The sequence below is a fragment of the Mustela nivalis genome (assembly GCF_964662115.1).
Source record: "Mustela nivalis genome assembly, chromosome: 7".
Classification (NCBI taxonomy): Eukaryota; Metazoa; Chordata; class Mammalia; order Carnivora; family Mustelidae; genus Mustela; species Mustela nivalis.
The window spans coordinates 25,707,422-25,722,844 of NC_139026.1; the positions used below are offsets into that span (position 1 = coordinate 25,707,422).

General features: G+C 42.6%; 1 protein-coding gene and 1 long non-coding RNA gene across 2 annotated transcripts in view; one reads left to right on the top strand and one right to left on the bottom strand.

The window, feature by feature from the left end:
* Positions 1-15,423, bottom strand: part of CRADD (CARD and death domain containing adaptor protein) — a 184,656-nt gene that overhangs the window by 87,463 nt on the left and 81,770 nt on the right. The gene's annotated exons all lie outside the window — the stretch shown is intronic.
* Positions 8,240-15,423, top strand: part of LOC309869002 — a 37,664-nt gene continuing 30,480 nt past the window's right edge. The window contains exon 1 of the long non-coding RNA XR_014313921.1: positions 8,240-8,380. This is a non-coding gene — a long non-coding RNA (uncharacterized lncRNA). The remainder of the gene's footprint in view (positions 8,381-15,423) is intronic.

Consider the following 15,423-nt stretch of genomic DNA (forward strand, 5'->3'; position numbering starts at 1 on the left):
CACAGGCAGGCACCCTAAAGGATCCCAGAAGCCTACAGAGTCCAAATGAGCCCTAACCTATTTCTACAGTGACCTCATAATATCTAAGACAAGCCCCTTCGGGATGCCAGTCCAGGGATTATACAGACTTGCTATGGCCAAGAAGCACCCAAGTCTCCTACAGGAATGCAGAGACAGACATCAAACTGGTCTCTCTTTTGGAGGGGTACCCACCATTTGTATGTCTCTATGCCACCACACATGGGAAACATCACCATGGGATCAGGGCAGAGCAAACTGACAGTCTTAGAAACCATGATCAACAATTTCAAGAAGGGGTGTTTGGGAGACTATGGAGTTAGATGTATCCTGGCAAGCTGAGAACCCTATGTGAGTTAGAGTGGTCTACCTTTGATGCTGGATGCCTTCAGAAGGGACAGTGGATGTCCCAACAGGTCCCAACAGTCTGTTGAGTATGGCAAGTTATAACCAGGGACCCGGGACAACCTGATCAGTTTCCATACATCGACTCCTGGCTGGAAATTACCCAGACCCTTCCCCCTTGGGAGCTGTTCTCTTGCAACAGACAGGAACAGGCTAGGGTCTTAGTTGCCGCATCTAAGTGGCCCAAAGAGAACCGACAGAAGTCCCAGGCTCCGCAGATCTTAGCCAGAGATCCTGATGATGAACTGATCTTGCCCCCTCCATATGAACCCCCAAGCCCAGTACGCCGGACCCTTCAGTTCCAGACAATCCACCGCCACCAGTCTCTCTGACACACTCAGGTCCAGAGAATCCACCAGCTCCCCCAGGCCCAAAGGATGATTTTCTCCAGGATTGGCAGCGAGACTGTGCCCCAGGTGCAAGTGCCCTCCAGATGCTGGTATGGGAAGCAAAGGAAACTGAAAGGCGTGACGAAGACAGGACGGTCCAACTTGGGACATTCCATGATGTACTGTCAACCTTTCTCCACCACTGACCTTCTCAAATGGAAGCACAAAACCCCTTCTTACTCTGAAAAGCCACAAGCTATGATAGACCTTATGGAATCCCTTTTCCAGACCCACTGGCCAGCCCGGGAGGACTGTCAATAGTTACCGTGCACCCTGTTCAACATGGAGGAAAGAAGCATAATGAGAGGAGCACAACAGTACCTAGAGGAATGCGCACCAGTGGGAGTTATTGACTCTGCTGCCTGGGCTAGAACAGCAGCACCCAAGGAGCACCCCACATGGGGCTGGAACAAGGATGAAGGACAGGCCCACGTCCGCCGATACCAAGAAGCCCTCCTCCAGGGAACCCAAGCAGCAGCAAAGAAACCACGAACATGGCCAGGTATCCACAGTCACTCAACAACCAGGGGAGTCCCTCGGGGACTACTACGAAAGACTGTGTGAAGCCTATCAGGTGTACACTCCATTCAGACCCGAGGCACGGTACAGCCAACAAACGGTAAACCCCTCCTCCATGGCTCAAGCCGCCCCAGACATCAGGAAGAAACTCCAGAAACTGGAAGGATTTGCAGGGATGAACATCACCCAGCTAACAGAGGTTGCTGATAACTTCTTCATGAACAGAGAGGTCACAGCCGAGAGGGAAGCAGAAAAGAAAATGAAGAAAAAAGTCAGCTTCCTCTCCTCGTCCCTGAGGGAAAAGGACAATGCAAAGACAGGAAGGCTCGCTCCCTCCACCAAAACGGGGGAAGCCCAGAAGCCCCTTGGCAAAAGACCAGTGTGCCTGCTGTAAGGAAAAGGGACACTGGAAAAATGAATGTCGCGACAGAGGAAAGGCTCCAAAGCCCAGCCACTACAAGGAAGAACCCCAAGAAGAGGACCTCATAGGCCTGGCAGAAGTAGGGAACCAGGCTCATTCCTCTTTGGCCCTCATGAGCCCACAGTGAGAATGAAAGTAGGGGGTCAATCAATGACTTTCATGGTTGACACTGGGACCAAACACTCTGTTGTCCCCTCCTTGGTGGCCCCCTTTGGCACAAGAACTGCGACTATCATTGCAGTTAGATGAAAAGTTAGGGATGAAAGCAATACAGCAACCCTCCTGCCAAGCACAACAATGTGAACTCAGGGGTCACAAGGTCCGACATGAGTTCCTTTATTTGCCTGATTGCCCTATCTCCCTCCTGGGCAGAGACATAACTCTCTAAGCTTGGGGCTCAAATAACTTTTGAACCCACCAGGCATACTAGCCTCTGATTAAACCCAAGACAAGAAGAGGCGGGTCTTTGGTACTAGCGACCACCATGCCAAGAGAAGAATGAAAGTTGTTTTGTGCTCGGGCACAAGCGAACAGCCCGCCGGAATTCAGACTTCCCTTTCTTACAGTACGGGCTGAGGACAACCCACCTGGACTAGCCCAGAATTGGGCCCCTATCATTGTTGAACTGATCCCAGGAGCCCAACCCCAAAGACAAAGGCAATATCCCCTTCCGCAAGAAGCTGAGATCGGCATCCAAGAACACCCAACCAAACTCAAAGGAGGCAGGCATCCCGGTGAGTGTCAATCAGCCTGGAATACCCCCACTCTTGCCAGTCAAGAAACCAGGAATGGGATACCGACCAGTTCAGGACCTGCGGGCCATCAAGAAGGTGACCATCTTTCTGCAGCCCATGGTCCCAAATCCATACACCCTCCTCAGCCAAATCCTGGGATCAGCCAGATGGTTCACTTGCCTGGACCTGAAGGATGCCTTCTGTCTCCGCTTAGCTCCCCAGAGCCAGCCACTAGTTGTCTTTGAATGGACTGAACCCTATATGGGCCATCATATGCAAATAACTTAGACACACCTCCCTAAGGGGCTCAAGAATTCACCAACCCCCTTTGGCGAAGTACTGATCACAGACTTCACCAGTTTCCCCAGAAAGGCCACACGGTACACCCTCCTCCAGTACATGGGTGACCTCCTCCTTGCCAGTGACACACAAGACTGTACTAAGAGCACCAAGGCCCTCCTACAGCTTCTGACAGACTGGGGATACAGGGTCTCAGGGAAGAAAGCAGAGAACTGCTAAAGACAGATCCAATACCTTGGTTTCCCCCTCACCCAAGGGGAGAGAGAATTAGGGCCAGAGAGAAAGAGAGTCATCATCTTTCTGCCTTGGCCTTGGACAAAAAAAGTCGTACAAGAATTCCTGAGGGCTGCAGGATTCTGCCACATCTGGATCCCTAGGTTCTCAGCAATAGCGAAACCTCTCTATGATCTTGTAGGAGGTCCAGATCGCAAACCCCCTGCCCAGAATGAGGAAGCAGAAGCTGCCTTCACTGAAATAAAGACTGCTCTGGGGCAGGCTCCAGCTCTGGCCCTACCAGAGATAGAAAAACTCTTCAAATCCCTTGGTACTTGAGAAAGAAAAGATAGCGCTCGGGGTACTCACCTAGACTGTTGGGCCCTGGCAACAGCCAGTTGCATATCTGTCAAAGAAAATGGACCCTGTGGCAGCAGGATGGCCACTGTGTCTCAGGGCGCTTGCAGCCACACTCCAACTCATCAAGGAGGCCAACAAGCTCACCCTGGGACAAGAATTTAACATCAAAGTCCTTCATGCGGTTGTGTCCCTCATGAACACACAGGGGCACTGCTTTCTTTCCAACTCTCAGCTAGCACAATACCAAGGGCGCCTCTGCCAAAACCCACAGGTCAGCCTTGAGACAGTAAGGACATTAAACCCAGCAACCTTTCTCCCCATGTAAGATGGGGAGCCAAACCGTGACTGATCTGAGGTAACTGATGAAGTCCATGCAAGCCATCTGGATCTAAGGGATCAAGCCATAAAAAACCCAGAGCTCACGCTATGCAGGGATGGAGGCTGTTACCTAAAAGAGGGTGCACGGAAAGTGGGTTATGCAGTGACCACAACCACTGAAGTCCTAGAAGCCCAGGCATTAACTGCTAGATGGTCAGCACAATGGGCTGAGCTGTATGCCTGAGTCCGAGCCCTCACCCTCAGGGAAGCAATCAAGTCAACATCTACACTGACTCCTCGTCTGCCTTCACTACTGTGCACATGCATGGGGCCATATCCTTACTGCCTCAGGGAAAGCTATCAAAAACAAGGAGGAGATACTAAAATTCCTCGAAGATGTCTGGCTTCCAAAGGAAGCAGCAATCTTTCTGCCTTTCTGCAGGCACAGTAAGGGACACCAGAAAGGAGATGACCCCAGATGACTGCAGATGAAGCGGCCAAGACTGCAGCCAGGAGGGACAAAATCCCTTCCCTCACGATGGCCCTGACACCCCTGGAAGAAGCCCCTCTGCCCAGTCACACTGAAAAAGAAAGAAAATGGGCCATGGCTGAGGGGCCACCCTGACTAAAAAGGGATGGGAGGTGATGCCAGACGGGTGTGTCTTCGTTCCAACAGCAACAGGAGGGCATTAGTGAAGGAGTACCACCAACTCACTCATCTAGGAAAAACTGCAGTAGAGGCCCTCCTCAAGAAGCACTCCTACATCAGCGAGCTGCCGGCACTATGCCAAGCAACGAGTGAACGGCGCATAACGCGTGCTAAGAATAATGCTCGAACTATACCACGGCCCCCATTGGGGTCCAGAGAATAGGAGCAACCCCCTCTGAAGATCTAGAAATAGAATTCACAGACATACAGCCCAGCGAGGGGTACAAATATCTCCTAGTGACAGCGTGCACATACTCTGGTTGCACTGAGGCCTTCCCGACCGGGACGGAACAGAGCCGGGAAGTAACCAGAGTCCTCCTGTGAGAGACTGCCCGGGCTTGGTCTGCCATTAACAATCCACAGTGACAAGGGACCCCTGTTTGCAGCAGATATTGTACAGACCTTAACCAAATCTCTCTATATCACCTGGAAGCTCCACATGGCCTACCGGCCTCAAAGCTCAGGGAAAGTAGAATAAATGAATCGCAGCCTCAAGGGAACCTTAGCAAAGGTAAGCCAGGTTACTAACTTTCCATGGCCAGATCTGCTACCCCAGCCCTCCCAGGCACTCGCTGCATGCCTGCAGCAATAGGCTTCTCCCCTTCCGAACTGGTGTATGGACAGCCTCCCCCGTGCCTAGAAGCCTCTCAGGGAGCCTACATCAGATTGGAGATAAGGAAATAAGAGAAAAGCTTCAGGCACTGGGGCCCATCCTAAATAAGCTACAGAAATATGCCACCGGAAGGGCTCCAATTTCCTAAGGGTCATAGGTACACTCACTCCAAACAGGAGACTCAGGTTGAGTCAAAGATTGGACAAACCACAGTGGACAAGGCCCCACACTGTTGTTCTAATCACCCCTACTGTCCTCAAGGTCTCAGGTGTCACCCCGTTGGTCCACCAATCCAGAGTAAAGGCGGCTCACCAGTCAGAAGAGGAATCACTCCAGTGGAAAGCCCAACCAGACCCTATAGACCCACTGTAGCCTCACCTTCGGCGAGACCCCACTGACTGATGGACATCTGTTTGCCGTGGTCCCTGCCTATCATCGGCATAATATCCCTCACCTCAGGTGTCTGAATTTATGCCGCTGCCCCTTCTGACTGGACTTTCTCCCAGAAACTTGCTATTGTTATTGCTTATTGGGCAAACTTAGGAACCTTAGGATGGATTGCTAAGTTCATAGAAAACACTGTTACCAGGCAAGCCACCACCCAGATATTAGCCTTGCAGGGCTATCAACCCATAGTAGATGAAAATGATGTCCCTCTAAACTAGGTGTTTAGAGGGGCATCAAAGTGGTGAATGATAAGGGAAAACCTGTACTCTAAGATGGCTGACCAAACCAGCAAGGGAGTTCTAGTCCCTGTGTCAAAGCCCTTCTGGGTTCTTCTTCCCTACCCCGTTTCCCATGGGTGCCAAAAGTACCAAGTGTGTGGAAGTAGAAGAGTATAAATTACCCTCCCTGCATGTTCTCAGGGCTCAGACCTTTGGAGATCATTCTCCTCTGAGCTTGCCGGTGTTAAATAAACCTCCGATTCTCCAAAGCCTGTGAAAACCGCTTGGTTCTTCCATCAGGACCCAGTCCAGGTTCCGTAACATTATCACTAAGACATTACTTGGTATGTGAAGGACATAGAGATTTGGGGAATAATCCAATTTGTTTTGTTTTTTCGCTCTTCAGCAAAGGCCCATTCCAGTAACAAAAGGATGCTGGTTAACTCATTTGTTGTACAGATTCATATTTTGTAAATATATTTGACAAAGGGTTTCACCTAAGAAAAAGACTAAAAAAAACCTGATAGAAAATATGCACCGCTATGAAGAGGCTCCTCACAAGAGACCTACAAATGGCTTGCTCAATCCCACTAGTGAAAAAAAAAAGCAACTTCAAAGAACAATCAGTTATTACTTTTTCCCATCAAACTGAAAAATATTTCTTTTAAAGATTTTATTTTTTTATTTGACTGACAAAGATGACAAGCAGAGAGAAGAGGAAGCAGGCTCCCCACTGAGCAGAGAGCCCAAAGTGGGGCTCGATCCCAGGAACCCAGGATCATGATCTGGGCCGAAGACAGAGGTTTAACCCACTGAGCCACCCAGGCACCCCTTAAAAATATTTTTAAAAATCACTAGTTCCCTAGGTTGACGAGAGTGGAAACTATCATATCAGTGGGAGAGAGTTTAAAATGGCACAATTTGCAGGGGAAGCTAAATTCCAGTTTTCCAGTTTCAGGAGTAAAGTATAAGGTGATAGGTAATAAAAAAGGTATATACATGAACGTTCACAGTAATACTGTTTATAACAGTGAAAAAATAGAGATAACCTAAGTTTACAAGATAAAGTTATTGATTAAATAAATTTTGGTGTTACCCACACAATTCTCTAGCCACTGAAATTATAAAGCTGAATAATGACAATATGAAACACTGAGTGAAGTAAAGAAGACCAAATGGAAAGATATTCCATGCACATGAACTGAAAGGCTCAAAATTACAAAGATGTCAAGTCTCCCACAGACCTGAATGTCAAAGCATCTGATCTATAAATCCAAAGCAATCTCTCTCTCTCTCTCTCTTTTTTTTTTTTTTTTTAGATTTTATTTATTTATTTGACACAGAGAAAGAGAGTTTATAAGCAGGCAGGGTGGGAGAAGGAGAAGCAGGCTTCCCACTTAACAGAAAGCCCGATGCTTGATCCCAGGACCCTGGGATCATGACCTGAGCTGAACCACCCAGGAGCCCCTCTTACACTACCTTTCTTAATCCAAAGAAATCTTGATCAAAATCCTTGAAGTCTTAGTATGTCTCTGTGTATGTTTGTAGAATCTGATAAACTGGTTCTAAGCTTTATACGGAAATGCAAAGAACTGAAGAGTATCATCAGGAATTGGTACAAAGAAGAATTAATCTTTACTTAATTAAGCTACAATAATCAAAACTCACATTAGCACAAAAGAAGTATACCCACAGAAGAGAAGACAAAGTCCAGAACTGGATCTGTGTGTATATATATATTTTATTTATGAAAAAGATGGCACCACAGAGCAATGGAGAATGGACGGTCTTTTTGGTAAGTGCTGCTTGGTCAGCTGGATATCAGTACGCTCCAAAATGAAACTGAAGTCTAATTCCTTGCCATACGCATAAATGTCTAACTCCTCGCCATAGGCATAAATTAAACCCAATTGAACTGTAGATCTAACTATAAGTAGTAAAACAATAAAGCTGATGGAAGATAACACAGGCAGATGTATCCTCAGGGCCTTGGGGTTGAGACTAAGCAAAGATTTCTTAAGTAGGACTCAAAAAGCACTAATAGTAAAGGGGAAATTGGTAAATGGGATTACATTAAAATTAGGAATTTCCACTAACCTCTATTAAAAGAGTAAGAAACCATAGAGTAGAAGGAGATATTTTTTCTTTTCTTTTTTTTTTTTGAGATATTTTTAACACATGTAACTAATGAAGGAACTTATATCTAGAATATATGAAGCACAAATAAATAAGAAAAATTCTGACAATCCTATAGAAAAAGTGACCAAGAGACTTAAACAAGCACTTGAAACCTCCTCTATCCCCACCAAAGATACCCAAATGGCCAATTTGAAAAGTTGTTCAACCTCATTAGTTATCAGGAAAATGCACATTAAAATCACATGATGCTACCATACACCTATCAGATTGGATGAAATCAATACAACCGACAATACCGAGTGTTGCCAAAGACACCAAGTGTTGCCAAAGATACAGAGCAACAGAGACTCACATCCATGGGGTGCAAACTGGGCCAACGCCTTCAGCAGTATGCCCTAAAGCTGAACACAAACATATCCTATAACGCACCAACTCCATTCCTAGGCATACAAACAAACAAACGACAAGAATTAAAACCTTCTCATGTATACCAAAAGCCATGTACAGGAATGCGCATAGCAACATTTTTCATGACAGCCCAAAACTGGAAACAACCCCAAAGGCAATCAACAACTGAGTAAGTAAATATTTTGGCATTTCATCCCAATGAAAAAATATTCAACAGCCACAATGAATGAACAAATAATAATGCAGGTTAAAAACATAGATGAAGGGGAGCCTGGGTGGCTCAGTGTGTTGAGCCTCTGCCTTCAGCTTGGGTCATGCTCTCAGGCACCTGGGATCGAGCCCCGCATTGGGCTCTCTCCTTGGCGTGAAGCCTGCTCTCCCCTCTCTCTCTGCCTGCCTCTCTGCCTACTTGTGATGTCTCTGTCAAATAAATAAATAAAATCTTAAAAATAAAATAGATGAAGCTCAGAAACAAACATGGAGTAAAAGAATCAAAAACAAAAAACTTCATATGCTCCTCTTACACAAAGTTTAAAACAGTCGCTATAGGTTTGAAGTCATGATGGCAGTTACCTCTGCTGGGGAAGAGGTCATAGAGGGCTCCTGGGGTACTAGAAATGTTGCTTGACGTAGGTGGGGGTTACCTGGATGTGTATGCTTTTGTGATCATTTACTGAGCTGTATACTTACATCTGTGCACTCCCCTAAATGTATGTTACACTGCCATAAAATATTTTATTCTGTATTTATCAGCTTGGAAATACGTCGATAATTATTAAATAGAAAAAAGTAGCTTAGCAAATTAGATCTAATTCCCCTTTTGAGATATATAGAATAGAAGTATTCTTATCTAACACATCTAGGACTGGAAGTTAATTGCTTGATTTCGAAAGCGAGTGAAAGTGAGGATTCATAAAAACAAATGAACAAAAAAAAAAAAACCACCTGCTGCCTAAAACATCTCATTTTTTTTCACTTAATGCTAAGGACTTGAGTATTTGCTTACTAGAATTCCACATCATCTTTCCTGCATAAATCATATCCATAATCCATCTTCTCTATTTGCAGTTTCACTTTTGCTAACATGGAACAAAAATGTAAATACACTTGTGAAGCAATACGAATATGGAATCCTTCACGACTTTTAACATTGCTTCTCAAATCTTTTACAGTTATCCCACCCACTATGAATTCCAGAGCAACTGTTTCAGAGATCGAGCTTGCTCACAATTTGCTAGAGGATTCAACCTAATTTTAGTGGAGAAAACTGCTCTATTTTTATACTCATATTTCACTGTTTATGTAATATTTAGATTACATAATTGCAGTAGTAAGTTCAATTGGTATGAACAGGGCTAAGAAAAAACACAAAAGGCTCTTAGTAAGCACACAATTTTGAGCACTCTAAAGAGACCTTTGTTAACAGAATGCATTAAGCCTTAAGAGCACTTTTAATACATATATTTAAATCTTTACATAAGAAATACAAACTATATATTCCAAAACATCAATACTGGTTTATCTTGATTGGAGGGGTTTCTGGTAATTAAATAATTAATCCCAAACACCTTGCTCTGAAAGCCAATGGGGCTTGTACCCTTAAGACCCATAAGATAACAACAAAGAAGTAGTTCTTAATAGGCACAGAAGCATTCACCAAGGGTTCAGTGCAGAGAAATGGGGCAAAAACATCCACCCCTTAGTCTTTACCTAGAAGGGATCTATGTGCACACTTTACAAGCCACTGCCTGAGGGCCTGACTTTAATTTGGCCTGCATCTAGGGGCTGGCAGCAATCTGCTGTAGAGCCTGTGGGAGCTTGTGATTACTTCCCCCTTCTTCACACTATGGCCTACTCCAGTGATAAAACCAGCTCACCGGCATCTCTCCGGAAGGAGCTTAAACACATGTCTGGCACCCCAGCTTTTGGGACTGCCACCTGAGACAGGCCCCCAGACTGCCTAGCTCTGAGAGCCAAAAGGGCTTACATTCCTGAGTCCTGCAGGACTACAGCAAACAGGGAAGCAGTTTTTCTCAGGCACCCAGGGGCACTCACTGTGGCTATACACCCTGGGCTCAACACAAAAAGAACAGGCAAAAATGCCATCGCCTAGTTTTCACTGAAAGCAGGTTTAACTACATTTAATCCTCCCTGAAGATCCATTTCTAATTAGTGTGCTTGTGGGGCTAACTGCAAACTTCCCTGGAGCCCAAAAGTGCCAATGGGCCTTCCTCCTCCTGCCTCTGGCCCACCCCAATAATAAAACCAAGTCACTAGTATTTGCTTAGAAGGAGCTTCTCTACACATCTAGTTCCCCAACTTTTAAGCTGGCTCTAGGCATGAGCTCACAGATGATGCAGTTTTGATAGTAGAGGTGGCTTGCGTTCATGAGTCCTACAGAACTATGCAGATAGAGAAGCGGTTTTAAACAGGAGCAGGACTACCTCCCCCCACCCCCGGCCCCACACAGAGCTATATGCCCAGGTTCGGTGCAGAGGGATCAGGAAGGGGTTTAAAGTGCACATTTGTAGAGCACATATACTTTCCCAGCTGCTGCCTGACATAAGCCTGCAACCAGGTGCTGACTGCAAACCTCCCCCAACTCTTTTAAGACTGATAGGTCTTTAGGGTAACAGAATTTTTATTCCCTTGGTGCCCACAGTTCTTAGTCATGCTGCTCCAAAGAATAAAGAGGTAGACAAGACAAAGAGTGGTAGGCAGTGAGGCTAAGTTTATTGAGCAATAACAGAAGCTCCCAGAGATGGAGGGGACCCAAGAGGGTTGCCATTTTGGCATTCAAATATAGGGGTATTTATAAGCTCTTTGGCGGAACTATCTTGAGCATGCTTAGTGCAGGCCCTCTGTGGCCTCACTGTTAAAGGTATGCCAGTCAAGGCTTGGGTTATTGTTCACGTGTTGATGGTCTTTTGGGCTGACATCTGGAGACCAATTGCCTCAATTTGTGATAATGACCAATGTTTTATGGTTAACTGTTTTGTTTTGGGATGTTTTGCAAAAGTCAATTCTGCAGAGGCTGCTAGATAGGACACTACTGTGGTCTTGTCTAACCTGTAAAACAGGATGCTAGTGTGGTCTTGTCTCAGCTCTCCTAGTTCCCTGATTTCTTGTTGGTGATCCTGGTACTGACTACCTCATTGTCCAACTAACCCCTAACATTTGCACACACTCGATGACTGGGAACCACCAAGAACAAAGATGGCAGCTTGGACAATCACAAGTTTGAGAGACAGCCAGGAGCTTAGGCCAGGCTGGTTAACAAGGTTCATCTTCTACATGAAACCAGTCTGTCAAGAAGGGGAGAGACAGTTGTTTTACCTGATGCATAAAAACCAACACAAAGAGTCAAGGATTATGAAGAAACAGGGCAATACATTCCCAAAAAAAGAACAAGATAAATCTCCAGGAAAGAATCTTAATGAAATGGAAATAAGTGATTTATCTGATAGAGAGTCATAAAAATACTCACTGGGGTCAGGAGAATAATGAACAAACAAAGTGAGAACTTCAACAGAGATAGAAAATATCAAAAAGTACCAAACGGAATTCATAGAGCTGAAGAATATAATAATTGAACTGAAAAATTCCATAGTGAAGTTCAACAGCAGACTAAATCAAGCAGAAGAAATGATCAACAAACTGGACAGGGCAGGGGACTTCATCCAATCAGATGAAAAAGGGGGAAAAAAATGAAGACAGATTACGGGGCTTATGGGGCACCATTAAGCCGGCCAATATGTGCATTATAGGAGTCCCAGGAAAAAAGAGAAAGAAGGGGCAGAGAACTTATTCAAAGAAGTAACAGCTAAAAACTTCCTTAACATGGGGAAAGAAACAAACATGCAAAAGCAAAAGCCCAAAAAGTACCAAACAAGATTAATCTAAAAGACTCAGAAATTGGGGCGCCTGGGTGGCTCAGTGGGTTAAGCCTCTACCTTTGGCTCAGGTCATGATCCCGGGGGCCTGGGATCGAGTCCCGCATGGGGCTCTCTGCTCAGCAGGGAGCCTGCTTCTCCTCATCTCTCTCTCTGTCTGTCTCTCTGCCTATTTGTGATCTCTCTCTCTGTCAAATAAATAAATAAAATCTTTAAAAAAATAAATAAATAAAAAAATAAAAGACTCAGAAATATTATATTTAAACTGTCAAAAATTAAAGACAAAGAGAGATACGCAAAAACAGCAAAAAAAAAAGCAACTCATTAGATACAAGAGAACCCCTATAAAACTATTAGCGGATTTTTCAAAAGAAACTTGCAGGCCAGAAAGGTGTGAAATGATATACTCAAAGCTGAAAGAGAAAAACTACCAACTAAGAATACTCTATCCAGCAAAGCTGTCCTTCAAAACTTAAGGAGAGCTCAAGTTTTTTAAACAAAAGCTGAAGGAGTTTGTCACCACTAGAATGGCCTTACTAAGAAATGCTAAAGGGAGTTCTTCAAGCTGAAACGAAACTGTACTAATTAGTAACAGGAAAATATAAAAGTATAAAACTCCCTGGTAAAGGTAAACATATAGTTAAGTTCAGTATACTCTAATGGTGTAATGGTAGTGGGTAAATCACAACTCTAGTATAAAGGTTAAAAGACCAAAAGTATTAAACTAACTATAAGTACAATAAGTTGTTGATGGATACACAATACAAAAGGATATAAAATAGGATACCAAAAATATATAATGTGGGGGAAAGGGAATGTAAAAATGTAGAGCTTCCGTATGCATTTAAAGTTAAATTGTTATCAACTTAAAATAGACTGTTATAAACATATTTTATGTGAATCTCATGGTAACCACCAAGCAAAAGTCTATAACAGATACACAAAAAAAATAAAAAGAATCCAAGCAAAAGAAACTACTACTACTAAGAAAAGAAACTACAAAACAGCCAGAAAACAATGAACAAAATGGCTATAGTAGGTCCATACCTATCTAAACTCCTTTAAAAGTAAGTGGACTAAATTGTCCAAACAAAAGACGCTAAATGGATTAAAAACAAGATTCAACTATGCTGCCTATAAAAGATTTACTTTAGCTTTAAAGACACACATAAACCATATGTGAAAGGATAGGAAGAGATATTCCATGCGAATGGAAACCAAAAGAAAACAGGGGTTAGCTATAATTATATCAGACAAAATAGACTTTAAGTTAAAAGGGACACCTTTTAACAAGAGGGACACCTGGCTTACTCAGTAGGTAGAGCATGCAACTCTTGATCTCAGGGTTGTGAGTTCGAGCCCCATGTTAGGTATAGAGATTACTTGAAAATAAAATCTTTAAAGAAAATTGTAACAAGAGATAAACTGTACATCATATAATAATAAAAGGATCAATTCATCAAGAAAAATGTAGCAATTATATTTATTCACTCAACACTGGAGTACCTAAATCTATAAAGCAAATATTAACACATCTGAAGAGAGAAAGAGGCAGTAATACAGTAACAGCAAGGGTCTTCAATACCCCCACTTTCAATGAAGGATAAATCATCCAGACAAAAAAAAAATCAATGGAAACACTGACCTTAAAATTACATGTTAGACCAGATGGACCTAACATACAGAGAACATTCCATCCAATAGAGCAGAACACTCATTCTTCTCTAGCACACATGGAGCAGTCCCCAGAATGGATCATATATTAGGCTACAAAACAAGTCTTAATAAATTTAAAAAGACTAAAATCATATCAATCATTTACTCTGATCACAATGGACTAAAATTATAAATCATTATAAGAAGAAAACTAGACAATTCACAAATATGTGGAGACTAAACAACATGCTCCTGAACCACCAATGGGTCAAAGGAGAAATAAAAAAAACAATAAAAATCAGAGCAGAAATAAATGAAATAGAGACTAAAAAGACAATAGAAAAAAAATCATTGAAACTAAGAGCTGATGGTTTGACAAGATAAAGAAAATCGACAAACTTTTAACTAGATTAAGAAAAAAGAGAGAATGACTCAAATAAATAAAACCAGAATTGAAAGAGGAGACATTGCAACTGATAACATAAAAACATTAAGGATCATAAGAAACTACTATGAACAGTTACAATGCCAACAAATTAGATTACCTAAAAGAAATGAATAAATTCCTAGAAACATACAACCAAGACTGAATCATGAAAAAAGAGAAAACCCAAACAGACCAATTATTAGTAAGGAAACTGAATCAGTAATCAAAAACCTCCAACAAAGAAAAATCCAGGAGCAGATGGTTTCACTAGTGAAGTCTACCAAACATTAAAAGAAAAATTAATTCCAGCCGTTCTCAAACTCTTTCAAAAAAACAGAAAAGGAGGGAATACTTCCAAATTCATTTTATGAGGCAAGTATTACCCTGATACCAAAGAAAGATAAGAACACCACAAGAAAAGACAATAACAGGACAATATCCTTGATTAATATAGATGTTAAAACAAACAAAACAAAACAAAACACCTCAACTAAACATTAACAAACTGAATTCAACAGCACATTAAAAGGATCATAAAACATGGTCAAGTGGGATTTATTCCTGGGATGCAAGGATGGTTCAACACTTGCAAATCAAATAAATGTGAATATATCACATTAATAAAATGAAGGATAAAAATTATGTTTTCATCTGAATAGATAACAGAAAATGCACCTGACAAAATTTAGTATCTTTTCATGATAAAAACTTTCAACAAACTAGGTACTTTTCATAATAAAGGCCATATGACAAGCCCATAGCCAATAACATACTTCAAGGTAAAGAGCTAAAAGCTCTTCTTCAATGATGGGAAACAAGCAAGCCCATAGCCAATAACATACTTCAAGATAAAGAGCTAAAAGCTCTTCAATAATGGGAAACAAGCAACAGTGACCACTCTTACCACATTTATTCAACATAGGACTGTAAGTCCTAGTTATATCAATTAGAAAAAGAAATAAAAATCAACCAAAATAGAAAAAAAAGTTAAAATGTCTCTGTTTATAGGTGACATGATATTATATATAGAAACATGAAAGAATCCCCCCACCAAAAAAAAAATTGTTAGAATAAACAAATTCAGTAAGTTGCACGATAAAAAATGAATATAGAAAATCAGTTGCATGTCTATATGCTAACAACAAATTATCAGAAAGACAAAATAAGAAAACAATCCCATTTACCCACAGCATCAAAAAATACATAGGAACAAATTTGACCAAGGTAGTGAAATAC